This window comes from Cricetulus griseus, chromosome 5 (assembly GCF_003668045.3).
Source record: "Cricetulus griseus strain 17A/GY chromosome 5, alternate assembly CriGri-PICRH-1.0, whole genome shotgun sequence".
Taxonomy (NCBI): domain Eukaryota; kingdom Metazoa; phylum Chordata; class Mammalia; order Rodentia; family Cricetidae; genus Cricetulus; species Cricetulus griseus.
In genome coordinates, this window is record NC_048598.1 from 108115588 (window position 1) to 108126918 (window position 11331).

The following is an 11331-nucleotide window of genomic DNA, read 5'->3' on the forward strand; positions in this document are numbered from 1 at the left end:
GAGACTTCTAGGTGTAGCTTCTCATATTTCCGGGAGACAGAATCCCGCAGCCAACTTCCTATTCCTCTGGCACATAAAAATCTTTCTATCCTTTCTTCTGCAACCATTCCTGAGCTTTAGGTGCAGGAGTTGTAGTATAAATGGGCTCCAAACTCTGCATTGTATTATTTGTAGTTTTCTATATTGGTCTCTGTCCGTTGCAAAAAGAAGCGTGCTCGTTGAGAGGTGAGGACTACTCTTCAGTTTCATCACTTAAAAAGAGATCATGAGTTTGCAAAAGAGCAAGGGGAGCACATGAGAGTGTTAGTGGGCAGGAAAGGGAAGTGATATGATTATATTATAATCTCAAAAAAAGAATTACCTTAAAATGTGTTAATAATGCATAGGTCATTTCAAAACAATAAATGTTTCCCCCTCTTTTTTTCTTAATATCTGTATTGTCCCTCTATTGATTAATGTGTGTTTTTAATGTGCAGATTGTGTCATCTATCAAATTGATTGCATGGTATAGAACACATTAATTAAAGTATGAACAAGAAAGCAGGCATATTATAAAGTTAGCTCTTACACTCATATACGCATAGTTTGTCCTGTGTTTCATGCTTAGCAGTCACCGTGCTCATCATTGTGCCTCCCCTGAAAATTCAGATGAAGGAAGATTTAAAACGAGGCCGGCACTAATTTCCATTGCATCTTCTCTTAGACAAGTAGCCAGATGCTCCCTCAGTGGGAGAAACAAGCTGTCACAGTCTTCACAGACATTTGAAGACACACCTAACAAAACACCTGCAAGAGCACAGGAGGATTAAGCCATTCCCGAATCGAGCCCCTGGGACTGAACTCTACCCTTGCTCCAGCTATTTTGGGTGGAGTGTCTGTGTATTGTACATTCAATACTCTGAGAAAACAGAGGTTTAGAAAGAAATGTCAGTTTCAGGTCAGGGAATTCACTTGTTGGCACAACTTTGTTACACTGCTCCAGGGAGAACAAGATGAGACTATACATGGCTCAGAAGTCCTACACACAGCATATTAGCCAACACTAAAATGTCCTATTTGTCCAGGTTTCACACACTCAGACTCATGTAAAAATGAAGAATGTATTCCTGGAGTACTGCTCCTTTATCTGGATAGTTTTTGATGAAGATATATATTAAGGGCTTGGTGAAAAGGTAAGTGGATCAATAAAGCAGTATGGGAAGAGAGGAGGCAAAGAGAGGAGAGAGAGACCGACAGAGACACACAGAGAGAGACAGATACAGAGACAGACACACACAGATACAGAGACAGAAACACAGAAACAGAGAGACAGAGATACAGAGAGATACAGACACAGAGAGACAGAGACAGAAAGACACAGTGACACTAAAACAGAAAGAGACAAAGAGACAGAGGCAGAGACAGAGATATTAACAGCTAAGAAAATGTGACAATGTTAAGCCCTATGTAGGTAATGAAAGCAACAGAGACACTAATGATAAAACCAACTCTCCATGGAAATCCCATTTTCAAGAGCTTTTCAGGCAGAGGAAAGGATCACAAGGCCATAAACTACAAATGGGCTTGGCAATCCCAGGGAAAGACAATGAGGTCTGAGAATTGGTGAGCAAGGCCTGTGAAGATGCGTGAAAAACCAGGCAATGTGTGCAAGCATCTCTTAAGAAGGACATTTTCTTAAACATCCAGGAAGCCATTGAAGGATTTTATATTGGGGGATTGATTGAGGGGATGGGATTAACATGTTTTGCAAAGATTGCCATGGCTCATGATGACATGATTTTCAACATTATCCATTTATAGTCTTGCCTTTGAACATCCAGGCTGTAATCCAAGCCAGCAGACACAAAATGGTGACATGACTAGGAAAAGACTGTCTTTATAGTACCCATTCTGGACCAATCTGTAGCTTTTATGTGCACATTATCATTGCCCCTGAGCCATAATGGGGAAAGAATTGGAAGCAGCCTTCCACCTGCGCCATCATCCAAGCCACTTTATGAAGCCATCATTTGTATCAGTCTCAAGAGGCTCATTCTACTACTCAAAAGGTTTGACTTTTCTCAGCCACGAAGAACATCAAACTCATAGATGTGGATATCCTTATTAAAATAATTTGGAATAATTCTCTCTTAAATAATCACTCAAAAAATTTATTTGTACTTTAAGCACAACAAACTGAATAAAAATACACATAGTTATGAGGATTACTGGATTATTTTTCCTTCTTTCTTTAAATCTATTATAACCCTTCCATGTCTTGGCAAAAGGCAAATATCACTATTTTTCCAGACTCGTGTTATTTCAAGCAGAAAAAGGAGAAACCATAAAGGTGGAAATAAATCTCAGAGGAATTCAGAGATGTATTTTTAAAAACTAAGCCACCACAATATCAAATCTAATTAATGTAAAAAATGTTCTCAGCTCTCCTCCTCCAAAGTTCATAGTTGGAGAACATTCCTTTTCCTTGATTTTCCACACAATTAAGGATCATCTGATGTTTGCCAGCAAAGTTTTTGTGCTTCTATATTTTTGGCCAGGTCTCACTGTTATTTAATGAGGAAATAATAATGGTTTTAACAGATGAAACTGACACAACTGGCTATGTACCTGTAGAAGAATGAATTTAGATCCCCTTGTCACATAATACATAAAAGCTAACTCAAAATGGATTGAGAACTGAGCAGGTCATTCAGTGGTAGAATGCACAATTAATAAATGGCACCTCATGAAACTGAAAAGCTTCACTATGGCTAATGACACCATCATTCAGACAAAGCATCAGGCTACAGAATGGAAAAAGATTTTTACCAAACTACACATCCAATAATTTCAATACCTAGCATCTCCCACACCCTCATACACAAATATACATATACCTATACATGACAGAATTGTAAAATAGCAAACATCCAACCATAAGAGCAAAAGAATCCTAAAGCTACTAGAATGTAGCAACTTAAAATCTTCTGAAGTTGAATTTGTCAATGATTTCTTAAGCAACTTTACCTTTATGTCTTCCAGTACAATCCATAGGCGTGAAGGCTCTAGATAGGCACCAGCTTGTCTTCTTGGTGTTCAGTGAGTTGCATAAGTGTCTTCAGTAACTGTCGATGTGTGGAGAGCTACCAATAGCCTTGGCAATAGCCTGGGTTGTTTGGGGGCTTCCATGGGATCACTTTGGCCAAGAACTTGATTAGATGTAACCCATTCTTGGAATGAAAGCTTCAGTTGGTGGCAAGAGATTTCCAGTTGTGACACTTTCTCAGCTATTATTTGGTGTCTTTATTAGGAGCGCATGTATATTAGGAAGCTTCTACTGTATTAGGTTTTCATACAGCCCCACCACAGGGCCCTTAGTTTTTGCTGGCCCCTCTATTATTCCCTTCTTTGGCCTTTTCGTCCTTTCTCCTTCCCATTTGATCCTCTCATTCCATTCCTTGTCCATCCTTAACTCTTTATTGTATTTCATTTTCCTAGTCAGATCCATCCCTCTTCAATATTCCCATACACTCTACCTAACCTCTGTGGCTATACAGATTAAAACTTGCTTATTTATAACTTCACAGATAACATGTAAATTTAGGAGAATACATACAATATTTGGTTTTTGGGGTCTGAGTTACCTCATTTAAGATGACTTTTTTCCTACTTCATTTATCTGTGAATTTCATGATTTCATTTTTAATGGCCGAGCAATAATATGTCATTGTATAAATGGCGTTTACCCAATTCTTTAACCATCCATCCATTTCTCTCTTTCTTTATCTGTCCATCTATTTAAGGACATCTAGGTTGTTTCTAATTTCTGGCTATTATTAATAGAGCAGGAAGGAACATGGTTAAGCAAGTATCTCTGTAGTAAATTGGAGCATCCTTTGAGTATCTGCCGAAGAGTGGTATGGCTGGATCTTGAGGTATGTTATCCCCATCTTTCTGACTTCCATAGTGGCTGTACAAGTTTGCACTCCCACCAGCAACATATGAGTGCTCTCCTTACTCCACATCCTCACTAACATGAGATATCATTTGTTTTATTGATCTTGGTCATTCTGATTGGCTTAAGATGAAATCTCAAAGTAGTTTCGACTTGCATTTCCTTGATAACTAAGTATATTGAACATTTTTTAAAAATTGCTTCTCAAACATTTAAGTGCCTATTTTGAGAATTCCCTGTTTATATCCTTACCACATTTTTAAAATTGAGTTATTTGTTTTTCTGATGTCCAGTTTCTTGGTTTCTTTATATATTTTGGATATCAGCTGTCTATTGGATGTATAGTTTGGTAAAAATCTTTTTCCATTCTGTAGCCTGATGCTTTGTCTGAATGATGGTGTCATTAGCCATAGTGAAGCTTTTCAGTTTCATGAGGTGCCATTTATTAATTGTTGATTTTAGTGATTGTGCTAACAATGTTATATGCAGAAAGTGTTTTCCTGTGCCAATCAGTTCAAAGCTGTTCCTCCCTTTTTCTTTTGTAAGAATAAATGTATCTTGTATTATTATGTTGATGTTTTTGATCCATGTAAAACTGAGTTTTGTCCAGGGTGACAGGTATTGATCTATTTATAATCTTCTATATTCAACCATCCAGTTTGAATAGTACTATTTGTTGAAGATACTTTCTTTCCCAATGATATTGAGGCATTCTTTGTTTCAGTACAGAAACAATATATAACACTCAGCAATCATAAGGAAGACATGTAGGTTCCCTCCACATATCTATCTCCTTACCATCTCCCTTCTCAGTCTTTACTATGGTCTCATGCTGATTGTATGGAGTTCTCTGTTACTTAAGATATAAGCCTCCAGCCGGGCATTTGTGGTGCATGCCTTTAATCCCAGCACTCTGGAGGCAGAGGCAGGTGACTTTGAGGCCAGCCTGGTCTCCAGAGCCAGTGACAGGATAGGCTCCAAAGCTACACAGAGAAACCCTGTCTTGAAAAACCAAAAAAAAAAAAAAAAAAGATATAAGCCTCTATTTTCTGAACCAGAGATACATCTTTTTTTCTTATTTAACTTACTGAGCAGGTATTTTGCCCAGACTATGTGTTGATTGGTGTAGATACAACACAGCCATGCCTACAGTGAACAGATTCTGCTGTTTCTATCAATTGCTTTAGAAAGTATAGGAAAATAATTTTACTTATATGATACCTGTCAGGTAATATTCATAACCTCCATCCTGTGGAGAGATTTTCCTAATATTTCTTCCTTTTATCACATACTGAGGAAAACTTAGAGCATAAACTAGTAAAACCCAAATGTTCAATATCATAACACTCTACCACCCATAGACACTAATCTTAGTAGTTGAAAATCAGCATCTGGTTACACACATAAAGGGATCTGCCCCTAGCTAGTGACTAGCTATCAATAGAAAACTCCAAATATTACCACCTCACTGGTAAAGATAAATCACTCTCGTGGTTTTTGATTTGCAGGAAATCTATACAGGAATTGTACACATCTATGTAGGCACACACAAGCACAGAGAAACAGTCTCCAGTATTACTTTACTTACCAGGCTCCTTAACTATTAGAAGGATTGAAGACTGAGACTTCACTGCTAGAGTTATTAATGAAGGCAGAAGACAGATGTCATCCCACTAACTGCTGTTTCAATCATGCAACAAAGTTTCAAATGACTGAAAAAATGTTTACTAGGTCTGGTCAGGTGCATACGTTTTAATTTCATGAATCAAGAGGTGGAGGCAGGAGGACTGTGTGGTCTTGATTCACATTTTAGAATAGCTTGAAAGACAAAGTGAAAATCTGTGCTAAGAATGCAATTCATTATATAATGAATTAAAAAGCCAAAACAAACCAATCCTACTACTGACCACACTAGACTGACCAGGGTAGAAGATGGGTCTCCAAACTTGGGGTGGTAATGGCCAAGGGGTGATTGTTTTTCAGTGTTCATCTGTTTTTCAGTATTCACAGATATGGAAACCATTCATCTGCCAAATGAAATTCTAAATCAACTCTTTGGTTTGCCACTAAAGTGTAAATAGTCAAAACATAATTTGATTAAGCACTTAATTGTGTAAAGCAGAATTCTTGAAGGAAAGGAACTTAATTATACCAGAATCACAATACTAAACAATTATTTTAATTCACAGTCTACTACCCAAAACAGGAGAAGCTGTTCACAGAGGAAGCATGAGTGAAAAAAAATTAAAGTTAAGAATAGGAATGCCACAGTGCATAGGAAACATATTCTCAGGCACATCTCACATCAATGACAGTATTTATACCTTGATTTTAGTAAAAGTCAAAAGAATGAAAGGGACTCAAAAAGTAATAATAATAAATATAACTGTGTTCATTTCCATGATTCCTTTTCCATAAGAATGCATGAGTAATTCTAATGTCTGAGTGGATACTAGATAATTGTTCTTACAGTTTGAGATTCCATTAAAAGGCTGTTTTTAAATAGTATTTTACGTTAAGTACCAATTGAAATAGATGAAATAAGAAGTATGGTATTTGAGAGATTGCCCATAAGAAATGCTACCTGCTGTGCAGTCTTGAGGCCTGGATGTCAGACCCTAGCACCCATGTTATAGATGAAACAAATACCCATAACTACAGCTCTGAGGAAATAAATGCCCTCTTTTGGTTTCCATGAGTGCTCAGATACATACAGATACACTTACCTTCATGAAGATACATAATCACATATAAGTCTTGAAAATGTGAAAAATTTGTAAGACAATTTCCATTCAGTTTAAACATAGGGGATTAAACAATTGAGAATTATTTGGCAAAAAGAAGTAGAATTTACTTGCTTATTATTTGTAAATTTTAAAGAGAATATAATAGATGATGATAGGGATATTAACACATGCTATTTAGAGTACATGGCAATATATCACACGTGAGCTCCAGAATATTTTCTAAAATTTTAGAAACAGACTTTTGTCATGTTTTCAGAATAATTTCAAAAAGCCAAGGAAAATACTTTTACCCATATAAACCATCAATGATAAAAGGGGGAAAATGATCTACATGAAAAGACATGGAACAACAAATGTCTTTGAAAAATATTTTCAAAGAGATTGGTAATGTTAGACTTAGAAAGTTATGGTTTTGTTATACTTTATCTTATTTTAGAAACACATAAATTTATGTCAAGTATTATGAATCCAAACCATACTAATGTAAGTAAATATTACTTTGAAAATTGAGTACATACAAACTCCTGTTTCATTAAGTGTTTCCAGTAACCCGATAAACTCTAACAAGACAGAATGACTGTGCAAGGGTCTTCAAATGAAACAAGATATGACAGCTTATGTAACTAGATATTGAAAATGTATAAATTCTAACATGAAAATCTGACATGCAATGAAAAACAGAAGGCTAGTAAAAGAAAGTCTTTTAACACCTGCCTACATTTTCACCCAACATACCGTAGTGAACATTCAACTTTAGGAAAATCTCTTCTTCTACAGATCCTCTTCCTACTGGGTCAGGATGAGCCCAACACTATTTGCAATGAATAGAATTGTAGCTGTGGTGGGTAGAAAGAAAATGGCTCCATGGGCCCAAAGGGAGAGGCACTATTAGGAGGTGTGGCTTTGTAGCAGTAGGTATGTCCTCGTTGGTGAAAGTGGTCACTAGAGGTGGGCTTTGAGAGCTCAGATGCTCTAGCCACACCCAGTGTGTCATTCCACTTCTTCCTGCAGATCAAGATGTAGAACTCTCAGCTCCTTCTCCAGCACTTTGTCTGCACGGGGGACATGAAATTAATTCTCAAGCCATGTGAAGACACTCATTTGTTTTTCTAGAATGGAGACATTTAAATTATTTTAATCAAGTAATACAACCCTAAAAGGTCCAAGTTGAAGAGATGGTTGAATAATTATGTGACAGGTTCATTCATCATGGATCTTCGTTGAGATAATTCACCTACTTGTTTGAATTCTTTCTCCTGGACTTGAGGAGTTGGGGCTAGGGATATCAGATGTGACACTTGAAAGCTGCCCATTTATTTTGGCCATAAAAGCACTGCATTTAGAACAAGCATTCCTTGTTGAAGCTTCTGGAATTCCTCATGCTGGCTTTGCACACATGCCTGTTTGTACTAGCCAAATTTGCATGGAGCATGATCAGTATGGCATTAGTGTCAGTGTTGCAGCCCCAGCTTGAATGGAGGCAGTGTAACCTTTTGATCACTCTTCTTCCTTCCAAGGATATTACTTGTCCTGCCTCAAAAAAGATTATTCATTGCTCTTACTTTCCCCTTCTGCATGTTTTTATAAAAGTTTGTATGTTTTCCTTTCACTTCATACTTTCAAAACTTCTGATACCCTATGAAGCTCTTGAGAAATTCCCATTTCCAAAAATAGCAAGGCATCCTTCTGAGATGCTGTTATAGCCCCTTTTAATATAGCCATGTGTTTATTTAAACTCACTGCCAAATAGCTCCTTGGTGGTGGTTTCTGGTTGGAGCCAAAAGTTGAATAGGCCATGGAGAATAATTCTAAGAGTGAAGGAAGTTGGTCTAGGCCGAGTCTAAAGCCCCTTTGGGAATGGAGGGCTAGCAAGTATAGCCTTCTTCTTTCAGGAATAATGATCCTGTCATCATTTCTCATCATCAGGCCATTCAACTTGTCAAATTTGAATAGATTGTTAGGGTTCTATAGGAAACCCAATTTAATGTACCATTTGTCCTTGCTGGATTGGAAGGAATGCACATTGTTACATCTCTTCATACATGAGATGACAGATGACCTCACCAGAAAGAAAGAACACCAGTTATACATGAAAGCAAATTTCTTTTTCTAGCAACACACACTACCATTGTGCAAATAATTTACCATTGATTTTTGAGTGATGGAGAAAACAAATTCTTAACATTGCAGAAAGAAGCAAAACTCACCTCATAGTATAAGTTCTATTTTTGATGCACACACCTGTAAAACTTGGAAGAAAATAAATTTTGGACGTGCCAGCAATAGATGACCTAAATATGTTACAACATACAAATTAAAAGATTGTTTCCCAGTGAAATGGATAAAGCTACACTCTTCTTCTTCTTCTTTTTTCCATATGCAACAACAAATATGCAGGATAGCTTATGTGTGTTTGTGTAAGTATCTTCTCAGAGCTCCAGCCTCCTGACAGTCAGGCATCTCAGGGAAGCCACCTGCCTTCAGCAGCAGTTAAAGCTGGAACTCTTCTTTCCTGTTCCCTGACTGATTTGTATGCTCTCTCTGGTGTCCCCAGCAACAGGTGTCTCATTAGCACCTAAGCAGTGCCAGCTCCTCAGGAAGGCTGTGAACTGATTAAACACATGCTCCATTTTTATCTCTTTATGAGTCATTACTTAAAGGTTTTATCACCAGATTGCCACACTTAATTACGTGGAGCCATAATTAAATATGAGCATTCTTAGGCCGGGTTTTTAAAATTTTAGTTTTAACTTCAGTGACATGTTTTGCTGTTTGCTAATTTAAAGATATCCTTAAAAGAGGAGGGAGCAGAGTGGAAGAGAGTCTGTATTTTTCCTTACATTAATATTTTTTAATCCAGTGTGGGAAAAAAATAAGAAAGAATCCTACACTTCAGTTAAAGGCTTGGAGGTAATGAACAAAAATTGGACAATTTAATTTGAATATGCCAAGTTTGTTTTATGGGGTATAAGAAACTGCAGTGCTGCTTACATTACAAATTTTAACTCAAACAGAGGTGCAAGAAAACCTCAGTTAAAAAATGTCTCTGTGTTTGGAAGACACGTGAAGTGGATGTGATAATATAAAACAAAATTTTCCATTTCAGAAAGATTATAAACAATATCCTTCACTTTTTTCCTTCTGAAGTATTTGCAGCATACACTTATGCCAGAATTGCACAGTTAAAAAATAATTTCATAGTTTATTTTGGTGCTGTTTTATTTTTTTCTGATAATTTTTGCATTACCATGTAGTTATCATAATCATGCATTATCATGTAGTTACAAAAGGAGCTAGTGCTCCTTTTGTAAGTTTTTTTCATTCTTATTACTATTTACTCTTTTGGGGGGCTGCTACCAAGCTCCCAAGTCATGAAAGGGAGGCTTATTTTTACTAATAAATGCCTGGCCTCTGTTTGGCTTGTTTCTTGCCAGCTTTTCTTAATTTGAATTTACCTGTTTACCTTTTGCCTCTGGGCGTTTAAATTTCTCTTACTTCTGTAAATCTTACTTTCACTCTTACTCCAAGGCTGGCTGGGTGGCTGCCTCCTGAAGTCTTCCTCTCCTTGCTCTATCTTGTTCCTTTCTTCCACGTTTCTCATTTCTTCTCCCAGATATGTCTTTCTATTTATTCTCTTTGCCTGTCAGCCCTGCCTATCTTTTCTCCCCCCTTGCTTTTGGCTGTTCAGCTCTTTCTTAGACCATCAGTTGTTTTAGACAGGCAAAGAATCAGAGCTTCACAGAGTTAAACAAATGAGACATAAAAGAATGAAACACATCTTTGCATCATTAAAACAAATGTTCTACAGCATAAACAAATGTAACACACCTTTAAATAATTTTCCACAACCCTCTTTTCATGTCCCCACTTGGTAAATTATGGGAAAACCAGGTGGCTTGGCTTCATTCTCTATCTTTTCTTTGGCCTCATCCAGGGATCTTTTTATAGTCTTTAAATTCTTATGGAGATTCACTATAAACAAACACTGATCTAATACTTGATCTCCATGAGAAACAAACATCTAATCTATCAATTTTCCCCCTACCTCCAGCAATGTCAGATTGTGCAAGTTATGAAAGCTTCTCAAATTTCCTATGAGAGATTCTAAACAATCACATGAGGGGATTATGAACAGCGGTGTGGCCTTTCTCATTCATGGTGTCTAAATTCCAAGGATTCTAGTAGAAGAACATTTTGCAATCTCCTTCCTTTTGATTATTACTCCTCTCTCTCAAGTTATTGGAAGTCCCAAGGCATGAGTCTCAATCCTCCTTTGTGGAAAATTCCTTCTCTTACTCGAGAAGTGTTTTTGAAAAACTCCTCACATCTTCAAGGTTACCCAGAATTAAGAGACGTCTTAATGACCTGCAGATGCCTCAACAGGTCAAGGGTACCTGCTGGGTAAGTCTAGCATCCTGAGCTAAATCAGGAAACCTATATAAAAGTGCAAAGGAAAAGTCAACTCTACAAAGCTGTCTTCTGATCTCCTGCATGCTATGGCAAATGCCCCTCCCCTCATGTACATAAAATACACAATAGTAAATAAGTTAAATGATTTATAAAAGATCTTAAGCATCATCTGCCCAGAATGAATGGTTTCTGGTTCAGCCTTATAGGAGACTAGGGAGGATGCTGTGGGATGATGCAGAA